Source organism: Schistocerca nitens, chromosome 7 (assembly GCF_023898315.1).
Source record: "Schistocerca nitens isolate TAMUIC-IGC-003100 chromosome 7, iqSchNite1.1, whole genome shotgun sequence".
Classification (NCBI taxonomy): Eukaryota; Metazoa; Arthropoda; class Insecta; order Orthoptera; family Acrididae; genus Schistocerca; species Schistocerca nitens.
The window spans coordinates 122,584,078-122,599,759 of NC_064620.1; positions in this window are offsets into that span (position 1 = coordinate 122,584,078).

Here is a 15,682-nt window from a genome sequence, read left to right on the forward strand (position 1 = left end):
CAAATCAAAGTCACAGGGACTTAAGTCCGGGTTGGATGGTACATTACTCCCCAGTCCCATCGACCGAACAGAACAACCACAGCTTGCACTTTATGCGCCCTCGCATTGTCGTACAAAATGATGGGTGGCTTGCACAGAAAGTGTCGCCGCTTCTTTCGCAAAGCTGGTCGCAGGTGATGCTCCAAAAACGAACAGTTATACTGTGCACTGACGGTGGCATTTGCTTCAGAACTGTTCCAGAGATTCGACAGGCAGTAGACCGCTCCATTCGCACCATCAACAGAACAGGCTCTGCTAACGGTATATTCTCATTGGCTATTTAAAACAGTCTGCCAGCGCCGGAGTAACTTTTCTATTGAGCGGCTGTTGAAATTACCTGGTTTTGAAGCGAAGAATTAGGTGTGCCCTGTTCGGAGCGCATTTTCATCCAGAAAGGAAGTTCCTTGAAGCTTGTTCGAATGAGAGCGGAAAAGGTGAAAATCTGAGGGCACAGGTGAATAAGGTAGGTGCTGGATGACGTCCCAACCCTATCAGAATGCAGGTGAGAGTTGTCGTGGAGTAGCATCTAGCCGGCCGGAGTGGCCGAGCGGTTCTAGGCGCTACAGTTTGGAACCGCGCGACCGCTGCGGTCGCAGGTTCGAATTTTGCCTCGGGCATGGATGTGTGTGATGTCCTTAGGTTAGTTAGGTTTAAGTAGTTCTAAGTTCTAGGGGACTGATGACCTCAGAAGTTAAGTCCAATAGTGCTCAGAGCCATTTGAAACATTTGATTTGAGTAGCATCACTTCACGCAGTCTTCCTGGTCGTTGTTCTGCACGACTTCTCATTTGTCGACAATAAGTGTCAGCTGTGAAGGTTACTCCTCAGGGAAGCAATGTGTAGTACACCATACCGTTGCTGTTCCGCCAGATACATAACATTACCTTGTGTGGATGCGCACAGGTCTTTGTATGGGGTGTTGTTGCTTTGTATGTGCTCAATCATTGCTAGCTTTTCATTAAATTAGTAGCATAAAAACACCATTTCTTGTCACCAGTAACGATACAGGATAGGAATGGTCAGTTTTTTTCACGAGCCAATTGATGAGAGTAAGCAGAGATGCGCATATGGACCCCTACTGATTTTTGTGATTTTGGCGTAAAGCATATTGTACACATATTCCCGACCATTGAGCCAACCCCATTGCATGGAGGTGTCGCACGATGGTGGAATGATGACAGTTCAACACATCTGCAAATTGTCAAGTACACTGACGGGGATCATTGCGGATTAATGCGTTTAAACGATCTTCATCACACCCCGAAGGTCTTCCTGAACGTGGAGCGTAACTAATGTTAAAATGATCGTCTATAAAACGATAAAAAGTTTTCCTTGCCTTGCTCTGTCCAGTGGCGTCATCGCCATAAACTGCGCAAATGTTTCTGGCTGCCTCCACTGCTGTCACTCTTCTATTGACTCAAACAAAAGTATACATCGGAAATGTTCCGATTTCTCCACTTGGCACTCCATCTTGTAATGTCCACAGCTCCACTCACTATCTCCAAATTGCAAATTGACAATATGTAAGGCCAAATAGTAACAGCGAACTACAAATAAAAAAGTAAATCGATGAGTGCACCCAAAGTAACCGGAATACAAACATCCAAAACAGGAACAATCCAATATTTACCTGAACTATTGTTTGAGAATTGTGGTACGCACCTTAAACAGTAACTGAGGCTAGAGGTGGACCAAAGTTTGTGCTTTTGAATTAAAACCTTGAAATGGTTCTAGTTAATTGCACTTTTACTTAACAATTTTGGTATGCACTGTCAACATATTGTAGTATCCGATGGATGATTCTTTCTTTTCTTTTGTTAATTTTACTGCGTACGTGTATCTTCGGTGGTTCAAAATATATTTTGTTTTACAAAGTTGTTAAGGCTTTCGTGGCCACTTGTTGACAAACTGCCTATTGGCTTCTGTCTCGGGTTCTTCGGCCGACGTTGATCTAATGATTTTACTGACGTTTCGCCAGCACGAGTGGCTGGCATTGTCAAAACTTCACCCTCCATTGCCGGTGGTGAACTGGAGCCGAGCTCGCGGCCGCAGACTATATGTACCTGGCGCGCCAACGTCCGAGGGCTTCTCTGCGGTCATTTCCGGTGCGGTTCTCCTCTTGCTACCTGCGACGGTCGTTCGCTGCAGTACGGAAAGCCAGGATTTGTTTACCTTAAAGCTTTCCTCTTTCTTGTTGAAACTGTTCACGTGTTTTTGTTTTTCTACAGCTACGCGTGTGATAGTGCTTCTCTACAGCCATAACTTCCGTGTTGGCGAATTTTATTGCGTGGTCGGTCTCACTCAGTGGGTGCTCTGCCACGGCCGATTTCTCCACCTGCCTCAACCTGCAATGTCGCTTATGTTCTGTGATACTGGTGTTGATTGATCGTCCACTCATTCCGACATAAACTTTTCCGCATGTGCATGGTATACGGTATATTCCCGACATTGCAAGCGCGTCCCTTTTCTCCTTTGCCGGTCTAAGACACTCTTTGATCTTCCTTGTCGGTCTGAAAATCATATTTACGCCGTGGTTTCGCAATATACGGCCGATTCTGTCCGTCAATCTGGGAATTTATGGCACAAAGACCGTACCCGACGTTACTTTTTCTGATTCCTTACTTCGCCGAATGTTTGGCTCAGTTACACTTCTAATATAACTTGTGGAGTACCCATTGCTCCTCAGAACACTTTCCAGGTGTTGTATTTCGCGTCTGAGGTGCTGCGGATCAGAAATTCTTCCTGCTCGCGTTACGAGCCTATTAATCATGCCTCTTTTCTGGCTCGGGTGGTGGTTTGATAGTTTGTGCAGCCACTCGTGCTGGCGAAACGCCATTTTTTGCTTTGTTCCAGTACATGAAATGTGACTATGTTTTGCTTCATTTATATTGCTACAAGAATTTATTATTGGCTGAGAATGGAAATTTTCAGCGTACTGTGATCTTCTTCGTAATGTGTGGAAGAGAGACGCGCCGCTACGTAACGAGCAGAAGATGTCAGTTGCAAGCGATACGTCATTCCGAGTCTTGATAGTTCCTGCAGAACATTAGTCGTGTCTTCAAGTCATCGAGTGAAATAGAAACATTGGCCGATAGACGGACAGTGGTTAGTCTTCAGTAGCAACAGAACAGTGAATAGAATGGCCGTATATGGACAGAGACCGCCTGCCTAGAGATTTATCTGCGTACTGTTAGCTTAAAATTGTTCTTCGAATAGCACATCAAGAGAAAAGATTAGTTTTCATCTGACTTTAGTTCAGAGCACATTATTTAGTTTGTTTTCGTAGAACTGTGGTTGAGTGCAGGACAGATAGGCTAGACCTGGACTGTACAACTGCTCAACTGCTGTAACCAACGATACCAAAGTTGAGTAATATATTTTACTATTCGCTTTTTGTCGTATTTTCATTATGTGTGTGTGTTCTGTCCAAGAACCGACGCATTCGTCCTATAAAGACATTTGTGTTAGTCTTTTTCAGCGGCAGTGAGATTTTCATCAAGGTGGACGCCCCCGGTCTGCAACATAAGGCTTCTCATAAATGCTACGCATAAATGTGCAGTGTGCAGCAGTGCTGTGTGGACTGTGGTGCGGGATTGGTATCGATCGTGGCAGTCGACTAATGACAGTTTTGTTCAGTAACGTGGCGTGCGAGTACATGTGTTGTGTAATCGAGGTAGACGGAAACGCGCCAAAATTTATAGCCGCGTTCTTATTTTTCGACGTGGACGTTATGAAACAAATGCTGGACTGTGTGAATAGTGTGAGCTTCATGGAGTACTATAAATAGCAGCGGCACTGCACACGCGAATGGACAGTGATTGTTGATATTAGAACCGAACTGTGTGACATATAGCGGAGCTGCACGAACTAACGTACTCTAAAATATCATCTCATTTGAAATTTTATCAACTGTCGCGCGTTAAAACGTTAACCGTCACCGTGGACACTTTCAAACTGTTTGTTACGTATGGTACTGCTTTCCCAGAAATGTGAATTCGCGATGGTGACTACTGAAAACGAGTGGACCGTAATACCGCGACTGCCGAATCAAAATGAATTGTACGCTATTTGAAAACTGTGAACGGGAGTTAAGAAGCAACAGTGTGTATGTGTGAGGAACTTTGTAATCGCACACATACGAAAGAGAATTTATACGTCAACAATTACATTCGACCGGCCTCTGCCTAAAGGAATGCAATGGAGGATAATATTAACGTCTGGAGTATCACACGCTAAGTAAGAGGACGTGTTGTTGTTGTTGTGGTCTTCAGTCCTGAGACTGGTTTGATGCAGCTCTCCATGCTACTCTATCCTGTGCAAGCTCCTTCATCTCCCAGTACTTACTGCAACCTACATCCTTCTGAATCTGCTTAGTGTATTCATCTCTAGGTCTCTCTCTACGATTTTTACCCTCCACGCTGCCCTACAATACTAAATTTGTGATCCCTTGATTCCTCAGAACATGTCCTACCAACCGGTCCCTTCGTCTAGTCAAGTTGTACCACAAACTTCTCTTCTCCCGAATTCTATTCAATACCTCCTCATTAGTTACGTGTTGTACCCACCTTATCTCCAGCATTCTTCTGTAGCACCACATTTCGAAAGCTTCTATTCTCTTCTTGTCCCAACTAGTTATCGTCCATGTTTCACTTCCATACAAGGCTACACTCCATACAAATACTTTCAGAAACGACTTCCTGACACTTAAATCTATACTCGATGTTAACAAATGTCTCTTCTTCAGGAACGCTTTCCTTGCCATTGCCAGTCTACATTTTATATCCTCTCTACTTCGACCATCATCAGTTATTTTGCTCCCCAAATAGCAAAACTCCTTTACTACTTTTAAGTGTCTCATTTCCTAATCTAATTCCCTCAGCATCACCCGATTTCATTTAACTACATTCCATTATCCTTGTTTTGCTTTTGTTGATGTTCATCTTATATCCTCCTTTCAAGACACTGTCCATTCCGTTCAACTACTCTGCCAAGTCCTTTGCTGTCTCTGACAGAATTACAATGTCATCGGCGAACTTCAAAGTTTTTACTTCTTCTCCATGAATTTTAATACCTACTCCGAATTTTTCTCTTGTTTCCTTTACTGCTTGCTCAATATACAGATTGAATAACATCGGGGAGAGGCTACAACCCTGTCTCACTCCTTTCCCAGCCACTGCTTCCCTTTCATGCCCCTCGACTCTTATAACTGCCATCTGGTTTCTGTACAAATTGTAAATAGCCTTTCGCTCCCTGTATTTTACCCCTGCCACCTTCGGAATTTGAAAGAGAGTATTCCAGTTAACATTGTCAAAAGCTTTCTCTAAGTCTACAAATGATAGAAACTTAGGTTTGCCTTTTCTTAATCTTTCTTCTAAGATAAGTCGTTAGGTTAGTATTGCCTCACGAGTTCCAACATTTCTACGGAATCCAAACTGATCTTCCCCGAGGTCCGCTTCTACCAGTATTTCCATTCGTCTGTAAAGAATTCGCGTTAGTATTTTGCAGCTGTGATTTATTAAACTGATAGTTCGGTAATTTTCACATCTGTCAACACCTGCTTTCTTTGGGATTGGAATTATTATATTCTTCTTGAAGTCTGAGGGTGTTTCGCCTGTCTCATACATCTTGCTCACGAGATGGTAGAGTTTTGTCATGACTGGCTCTCCCAAGGCCATCAGTAGTTCTAATGGAATGTTGTCTACTCCCGGGGCCTTGTTTCGACTCAGGTCTTTCAGTGCTCTGTCAAATTCTTCACACAGTATCTTATCTACCATTTCGTCTTCATCTACATCCTCTTCCATTTCCATAATATTGTCCTCAAGTACATCGCCCTTGTATAAACCCTCGATATACTCCTTCCACCTCTCTGCGTTCCCTTCTTTGCTTAGAACTGGGTTGCAATCTGAGCTCTTGATATTGATACAAGTGGTTCTCTTCTTTCCAAAGTTCTCTTTAATTTTCCTGTAGTCAGTATCTATCTTACCCCTAGTGAGACAAGCCTCTACATCCTTACTTTTGTCCTCTAGCCATCCCTGCTTAGCCATTTTGCACTTCCTGTCGATATCATTTTTGAGACGTTTGTATTCCTTTTTGCCTGCTTCATTTACTGCATTTTTATATTTTATCCTTTCATGAATTAAATTCAATATTTCTTCTGTTACCCAAGGATTTCTATTAGCCCTCGTCTGTTTACCTACTTGATCGTCTGCTGCCTTCACTACTTCATCCCTCAGAGTTACCCAATCTTCTTCTACTGTATTTCTTTGCCCCATTCCTGTCAATTGTTCCATTATGCTCTCCCTGAAACTCTCTACAACCTCTGGTTCTTTCAATTCATCCAGGCCCCATCTCCTTAAATTCCCACCTTTTTGCAGTTTCTTCAGTTTCAATCTGCCCATACAGTAAAGCTGCATGTCCTCGGGAAAAATTACGGCTGTAGTTTCCCCTTGCTTTCAGCCGTTCGCAGTACCAGCGCAGCAAGGCCATTTTGGTTAATGTTATAAGGCCAGATCAGTCAATCATCCAGACTGTTGCCCCTGCAACTACTGAAAAGGCTGCTGCCCCTCTTCAGGAACCACATGTTTGTCTGGCCTCTCAACAGATACCCCTCCGTTGTGGTTGCACCTACGGTACGGCCATCTGTATCGCTGAAGCACGCAAGCCTCCCCACCAAAGGCAATTTCCATGGTTCATGGGGGGTTAAGAGGATGTATCCTTTGTAATTTAGTAATATAAAGACCTCTGGAGCTGCAATGATTACGCCACTAGCACTAACGAACCGCCGTCGATTTCACAAAGACCACACACTCAGGTAAGTTGCAGAGCTAAACACTCTCCCCATGTAAAAATTTAAAGCATTTCATGTAGAATCAAATGTATTTTCTTTTTATTTTGTGACAGACTTTCGTAAGAACACATTTTCGTATATAAATGTAGTTACTGCAAATAATGTTTCTATGTGGACTGTGTTGATTTCACCACAAACAGTAGTCATTACTATTTTTTACATTCATCTTGCTTTTTCTTTTATTGTAGATGTTTTTGCATGTATTTTAATGTGTCTTTTGGGGGATTGTACTTTGTAGTGATTTTGTCCTATGTATTTCATTGTGGTGCGTGGCAGCCTGCGTAAGTTGTGGCGTCCGCCATTGGATTCTGAGCGCCGTCCGATCATAGCAATGCTTCTCCCTCGCTATTGGCGCGCGGCTCTCAAACAATGGGAAAGATGATTCTGATATCCGTCAGCTACGTAAACTGTTTACATTCATTATGGCGCCATTTACGTAACATTTATGACCAACTGCGAGTTTGTTTGGTCGTTCATTTATAACTCAGCCAAATTATAGCCTTTTTACCATCGTTTACGAAATTAAATACGTGATTTTTTGTGTTTTATGTCCTTTTGGTGCTCGATACCACTCTCTGACATAGTTACTTTAGTTATTTTTAGAAATAAAACGGGTTATTTCCAGTAAATTCGTGGTCAAAATTACGCAAAACAGAACTCTGAGAAGCGTTTTTTTTCATAGGAACTTAAGTGCCGCTTAAATAATATTATAGTAAATAATAACTGAACCTGGCCATCGACTAGCATTTGTGTTGTTGAGTTTAATGTTGTATTGATTTCTAGTTAACTAGACGTGAGAACTACGGTATGCACCTTAAGTACGATTCAACTAACAGCTGAAGCTGGAGCTTGACCAACATTTGACCCAATGGCCTAAACTCGTATTTATTTTTGAGTAATGTAACTGTTGAAACTGTGCCTCGTGTAACCTTATAAGTGACGGTTGAGTTTTGAATTTTGTTATGAGTAGCGTTACTGCTAAATTTTAAATCAGGTGGGCGTTTGTATTGTGGAGCAGCTGTGTGTATAACAGGAACTGGACACACATAATCTATAATATTGAAGTAGGAATTTTTATGTCATTTCGTGAAATAAAGATGTTCTTGAAATGTGTACACGTCTCTCAATCGAGAACCACCGCTCCCCAATGACCAGTTCCGGTGCAGTCTTCTTACTTATTGTTTATGTATACTGAGAGACGGAAAAAAATTGTGTTTTAATAAGGCAGTACATTTGGCCATCAAAAGCCCCCCCCCCATACCTTTCTGTTTCATCCCTTTTCTTCTTCCATTAACTCACTGTGTTGAATCTCTCTGGTTCCCCCCCCTCCCTGCCCCCTCCCCCTCGAAGGCTCAGCCCCTTGTTATTGTTTATTTCCTCCTATATGTTGTAGACAGTGCGTATGCAGCTCATTTTCACTGTAATAGCTGACTCTGTAATGACAACAGGTGTGATTAACGGACGTTTGTAGAAAATACGTATTATATATCTTCCACAACTAAGGGGAGGTTTACTATCTTTTGCCCGAAAAAAGCATGTTCTTCGACAATTTTCTCTAGATGTGTTGTAGATATCAGTGTCAAATTTGATAAAATGTTTATTGGTATTTCCTCTACAAACTGGAATTTTTTCTACCGGAAATGTCGAAGAGCAAAGGCGGAAGTGCCGTCTGAACGTAACAAAATTTAGATGTAGACCTCCACGCGCGGTATGTCACAGGTCAGCCGGCTCGTCTGAAATCAAAACTGAGTTGACGTTAGCGACGTATATAAGTTCGTTGCGAGTTGTACCTCGCTTACGTTATTTGGACCATAGGAAACAAAATGGCGGCCATTTGAAAAAAATAGGGTTTTTTCATCGGTTTTTCGACTTCGTCGGCCATGTAAAAATATTTAGAGTCGATGGGTCGGAATAAAAGTGGTACAACTCCTAGACAATTTAGTAAACAAAGAATCATGCCAATCGGTTCAGTAGATTTGAAGTTACCATACAGCGCGATAAAAAAAAAAAAAAAGAAAATCATTTCGATAAAAACGCGTTTGAAGTTTTGACTACATATAAATGCAATATTACGCAACGTACGTTCAATGTGCTATTCCGGGTCCATAAACTAGTCCTTCCTCTTCCTCATAGAGGGTGTTCTGCTCGATCTGGGCCATCCTGCGCTGCTCCAGAGCTGCTCGTACGGCCGGTGACAAGCGGTTTCCGGCCGCTTGAATCCGGTGGTCGCGCGAACGCATGGCGAACTGCGTCGAATAGAGTTCCAGGGTAACGTCCATCGTTGTCACGGTCCTCAGAATTGCTGAATACCTTTCATTGAAGCTGCTCACTGCCAGGAAAGTCGCAGTCACCACAGTCTTCGCACCAGAATGCAAATGATTGGGGGCTAACTTCAAAACACACGCGTTCAAACTTTCATTTGAATTTTGTGTGTTTCCTCCCAAGCACCGGTACAATAACTCGTCCTCCGAAAGAAGAAACTGGTGCGTGAAAAAGGCCGATTTCAAGCAGGTGCATTTTTTTGTTCAACCGCGAATAACAAACATTTCCGTTCCGTATTCGGAAAGACCGTTTCAGGGATGAATTCTAAACGCTTTTATGGATCCAAAAATGCAATTAAAAATCGATTTTTTACACCAAATAATAGTAAACCTCCCCTTTAGTTTAGGTCGTAGTGAGTTAATCGTATCTTTCATTCCAGCCTTCTCCAGGACTTTCGCTTGCATCCATGTTTTATATAGGACTAGCTACCTGCCAGAGCTTCGCATGCGTAGCACTATCTACAGCCGAACGAGTTGTTTACAATATCTACAGAAAGACATAAACCTCCCTAGTGAATCAGTCTGTCTATGTTGAAAACGGCATCAAAATTCCTGCAGTAGTTCCTGAAATTTGTTTCACATACAGACAGAAAAGCGCAGCAGGAGCTTTAATTTATGCTGAAGTGCCAAAGAAACTGTTATAGGCATGCTTATTCAAATACAGAAATATGTAAACACGCAGAACACGGCCCTGCGGTCGGCAACACCTATATAAGACAAAAAGTGTCTCGCGCAGTTGTTCGATCGGTTACTGCTGCTACAATGGCAGGTTATCAAGATGTAAATCAGTTTCAGCGTCGTGGTACAGTCGGCGCACGACTGATACGACACATCATCTCCGAGGTAGCGATGAAGTGGGGATTTTCCCGTATGACTACTTCAAGAGTGTACCGTGAATATGAGGAAATCTCCGACATCGCTGCGGCTGGAGAAAGATCCTGCAAGAACGGGACCAGCGACGACTGAAGAGAATCGTCCAATGTAATAGAAGTACAAACCTTCCGCAAATTACTGCATATTTCAATGCTGGGCCATCAACAAGCGTCAGTGAGCGAACCATCCAACGGAACATCATCGATATGGGCTTTCGGAGCCGAAGGCCCACTTGTGTACCCTTGATGAATGCACGACACAAAGCTTTACGCCTCGCCTGCGCCCGTCAACACCAACGCTGGGCTGTTGATGGCTAGAAGCGTATTGCCTGGTCGGACGAGTCTCATTTCAAATTTTATCGAGCGGTTGCAAGTGTACGGGTATGGAGACAACGTCATGAATCCATGAATCCTGCATGTCAGCAGGGGACTGTTCTGGCTGGTGGAGGCTGTATAACGATGTGGAGCCTGTGCAGTTGGAGTGGTATGGGACTCCTTATACGTCTAGATACGACTCTGACAGGTGACACGTACGTAAACATACTGTCTGATCACCTGCATCGATTCATGTCCATTGTGAATTCCGATGGACTTGGGCCATTCCAGCATGACTATGAAACGCCCTACACGTCGAAAATTGCTACAGAGTGGCTTGTGCAACACTATTCTGAGTTGAGAAGCTTGCAGAATTAAAGCTATGAGGACGGGACGTGACTCTTGCTTTGGTTGTTCATTCCGCAGAGCACTTGCCCGCGAAAGGCAAAGGTCGTGATTTCGAGCTTCGGTCCAGCACACAGTTTTAATCTGCCAGAAAGTTTAAACACTTCCGCTAGCCCTCAAACACCTTAGACATGAACATTATTGAGCATATGTGGATGTCTTCCAACGTGCTGTTCATAAGAAATCTCCACCAACTCGTACTCCTACGGATTTAGGGGCAGCCCTGCAGGATTCAGGGTGCCAATTCCCTCCTGCACTACTACAAACAGTAGTCGAGTTCATACCATGTCGTGCTGCGGCACTTCTGCGTGCTCACGGGAGCCCTACATTATATTAGGCAGGTGTACCAGTTTCTTCGGTTCTTCTGTGTATGTTGTTGTTGTGGTCTTCAGTCCTGAGACTGGTTTGATGCAGCTCTCCATGTTACTCTATCCTGTGCAAGCTTCTTCATCTCCCAGTACCTACTGCAACCTACATCCTTCTGAATCTGCTTAGTGTATTGATCTCTTGGTCTCCCTCTACAATTTTTACCCTCCACGCTGCCCTCCAATGCTAAATTTGTGATCCCTTGATGCCTTAAAACATGTCCTACCAACCGATCCCTTCTTCTAGTCAAGTTGTGCCACAAACTTCTCTTCTCCCCAATCCTATTCAATACCTCCTCATTGGTTACGTGATCTACCCACCTTATCTTCAGCATTCTTCTGTAGCACCACATTTCGAAAGCTTCTATTCTCTTCTTGTCCAAACTGGTTATCGTCCATGTTTCACTTCCATACATGGCTACACTCCATACAAATATTTTTAGAAACGACTTCCTGACACTTAAATCTATACTCGATCTTAACAAACTTCTCTTCTTCAGAAACGCTTTCCTCGCTATTGCAGTCTACGTTTTATATCCTATCTACTTCGACCATCATCAGTTATTTTACTCCCTAAATAGCAAAACTCCTTTACTACTTTAAGTGTCTCATTTCCTAATCTAATCCCCACAGCATCACCCGATTTAATTTGACTACATTCCATTATCCTCGTTTTGCTTTTGTTGATATTCATCTTATATCCTCCTTTCAAGACACTGTCCATTCCGTTCAACTGCTCTTCCAAGTCCTTTGCTGTCTCTGACAGAATTACAATGTCATCGGCGAACCTCAAAGTTTTTACTTCTTCTCCATGAATTTTAATACCTACTCCGAATTTTTCTTTTGTTTCCTTTACTGCTTGCTCAATATACAGATTGAATAACATCGGGGAGAGGCTACAACCCTGTCTCACTCCTTTCCCAACCACTGCTTCCCTTTCATGCCCCTCGACTCTTATAACTGCCATCTGGTTTCTGTACAAATTGTAAATAGCCTTTCGCTCCCTGTATTTTACCCCTGCCACCTTCAGAATTTGAAAGAGAGTATTCCAGTTAACGTTGTCAAAAGCTTTCTCTAAGTCTACAAATGCTAGAAATGTAGGTTTGCCTTTTCTTAATCTTTCTTCTAAGATAAGTCGTAAGGTTAGTATTGCCTCTCGTGTTCCAACATTTCTACGGAATCCAAACTGATCTTCCCCGAGGTCCGCTTCTACCAGTATTTCCATTCGTCTGTAAAGAATTCGCGTTAGTATTTTGCAGCTGTGACTTATTAAACTGATAGTTCTGTAATTTTCACATCTGTCAACACCTGCCTTCTTTGGGATTGGAATTATTATATTCTTCTTGAAGTCTGTGGGTATTTCGCCCGTCTCATACATCTTGCTCACCAGATGGTAGAGTTTTGTCATGACTGGCTCTCCCAAGGCCATCAGTAGTTCTAATGGAATGTTGTCTACTCCCGGGGCCTTGTTTCGACTCAGGTCTTTCAGTGCTCTGTCAAACTCTTCACGCAGTATCTTATCTCCCATTTCATCTTCATCTACATCCTCTTCCATTTCCATAATATTGTCCTCAAGTACATCACCCTTGTATAAACCCTCTATATATTCCTTCCACCTTTCTGCCTTCCCTGCTTTGCTTAGAACTGGGTTGCCATCTGAGCTCTTGATATTCATACAAGTGGTTCTCTTCTCTCCAAAGGTCTCTTTAATTTTCCTGTAGGCATTATCTATCTTACCCCTAGTGAGACAAGCCTCTACATTCTTTCATTTGTCCTCTAGCCATCCCTGCTTAGCCATTTTGCACTTTCTGTCGATCTCATTTTTGAGACTTTTGTATTCCCTTTTGCCTGCTTCATTTACTGCATTTTTATATTTTCTCCTTTCATCAATTAAATTCAATATTTCTTCTGTTACCCAAGGATTTCTATTAGCCCTCGTCTTTTTACCTACTTGATCCTCTGCTGCCTTCACTACTTCATCCCTCAGAGCTACCCAATCTTCTTCTACTGTATTTCTTTCCCCCATTCCTGTCAATTGTTCCCTTATGCTCTCCCTGAAACTCTCTACAACCTGTGGTTCTTTCAGTTTATCCAGGTCCCATCTCCTTAAATTCCCACCTTTTTGCAGTTTCTTCAGTTTCAATCTGCAGTTCATAACCAATAGATTGTGGTCAGAATCCACATCTGCCCCTGGAAATGTCTTACAATTTAAAACCTGGTTCCTAAATCTCTGTCTTACCATTATATAATCTATCTGATACCTATTAGTATCTCCAGGATTCTTCCAGGTATACAACCTTCTTTTATGATTCTTGAAGCAAGTGTTAGCTATGATTAAGTGGTGCTCTGTGCAAAATTCTACAAGGCGGCTTCCTCTTTCATTTCTTCCCCCCAATCCATATTCACCTACTACGTTTCCTTCTCTCCCTTTTCCTACTGACGAATTCCAGTCACCCATGACTATTAAATTTTCGTCTCCCTTCACTACCTGAATAATTTCTGTTATCTCGTCATACATTTCATCAATTTCTTCATAATCTGCAGAGCTAGTTGGCATATAAACTTGTACTACTGTAGTAGGCATGGGCTTTGTGTCTATCTTGGCCACAATAATGCGTTCACTATGCTGTTTGTAGTAGCTAACCCGCACTCCTATTTTTTTATTCATTATTAAACCTACTCCTGCATTACCTCTATTTGATTTTGTATTTATAACCCTGTAATCACCTGACCAAAAGTCTTGTTCCTCCTGCCACCGAACTTCACTAATTCCCACTATATCTAACTTTAACCTATCCATTTCCCTTTTTAAATTTTCTAACCTACCTGCCCGATTAAGGGATCTGACATTCCACGCTCCGATCCGTAGAACGCCAGTTTTCTTTCTCCTGATAACGACCTCCTCTTTAGTAGTCCCCGCCCGGAGATCCGAATGGGGGACTATTTTACCTCCGGAATATTTTACCCAACAGGACGCCATCATCATTTCATCATACAGTAAAGCTGCATGTCCTCGGGAAAATTTACGGCTGTAGTTTCCCCTTGCTTTCAGCCGTTCGCAGTACCAGCACAGCAAGGCCGTTTTGGTTAATGTTACAAGGCCAGATCAGTCAATCATCCAGGCTGTTGCCCCTGCAACTACTGAAAAGGCTGCTGCCCCTCTTCAGGAACCACATGTTTGTCTGGCCTCTCAACAGATACCCCTCCGTTGTGGTTGCACCTACGGTACGGCCATCTGTATCGCTGAGGCTCGCAAGCCTCCCCAGCAACGGCAAGGTCCATGGTTCATGGGGGAAGTCTTCTGTGTATAATATGTGCAAAATATCAGAACAGCTTGGGCATCAGAAGAGATATGAAAGATTATTTTAAAAGCCTTTATGTTACGCTGATGTTATACTCAATACGATATTCTGTCAGATTCAGTACATTGGAGGATATTCCTTGCATCAAGGGACCAATACAGAAACTGATGAAGGTAAGATATATATGCTCAGAATATTTGTTTCTTAAGCATCACAAATTGTGTGGAAGGAATAATTTATCTAGTTATTCTTATTATTGGCGTAATTATAAAGTTCTTTCGAATAGGTTCTGCGTGCTGACCCAGCCATTAGCAGCGTATGTGACGCACTTCAAAGGAACGCTGTGTACCATTATCCGCGAGCTGTATGTGCCGCTGCAATGTGCCAAGGGCAGCGTGTGACCAAATTACGTGTCCGGAATGGGGGCGTGAATGTGGTTTGTTTGAGCGTGAAACTGCAGCCCTTACGGGCCGTAATGCGGTAACAGTTACGCTTGCATAGAATACGCGACCCGAAAACTAGGCTAGTCGTAAAACGTCCGCTTGACCACGAAATATGAAATTAGCACGAAACGTCACGTCACATCATCTGCGTAGCATTTACGTTTGAGAGCGGTAGGACACGGCATCATGTATAGTAGAGGATGCTTGATGGAGCAATATAATTTAACCCTCTTCCATTTCGAGTTGGCGATTGTTAGCAGGAGCAAGTATTATTGGGCCGCTCAATTTCTCTGAATTTTGCAGTCTTTATCATTATGCAAGATGCATGAGGGAAGAAGTAACACTCTCACACACCGGTAACTTAATTCTCTATGACTTTGTGTTAGTAAGCTTTACAGTTTGGAAATAAGTTAGACGATTCTGAAACAAGATGAGGAAGTGTATATTAACAGCTGAAAACGACTGTCTTCCATCGACTCAGTTTTAATTAAAGCAACACCTGCTGATTTTGGTAGTTTAGTGTTGATCACGAGTCTGCTATTTGCCACCTTCATCAGCATTTACAACTACACTTCGAAAGCGCCCTTACAATATGTGACAAAGGGTATTGCCCTATACCATTCGCGACTGTGGGAAGAAGGATTTTTGGTACACCGAGCTCTAATTTCTCCCATTTTTCTGGTTCTGGTCGTTTGGTGAGACATATTATAATGTTGGTGTTATATCTTACCATGGCAGTCTGAACCAAGTATAGTGTGCTTTATTCTGGTATGT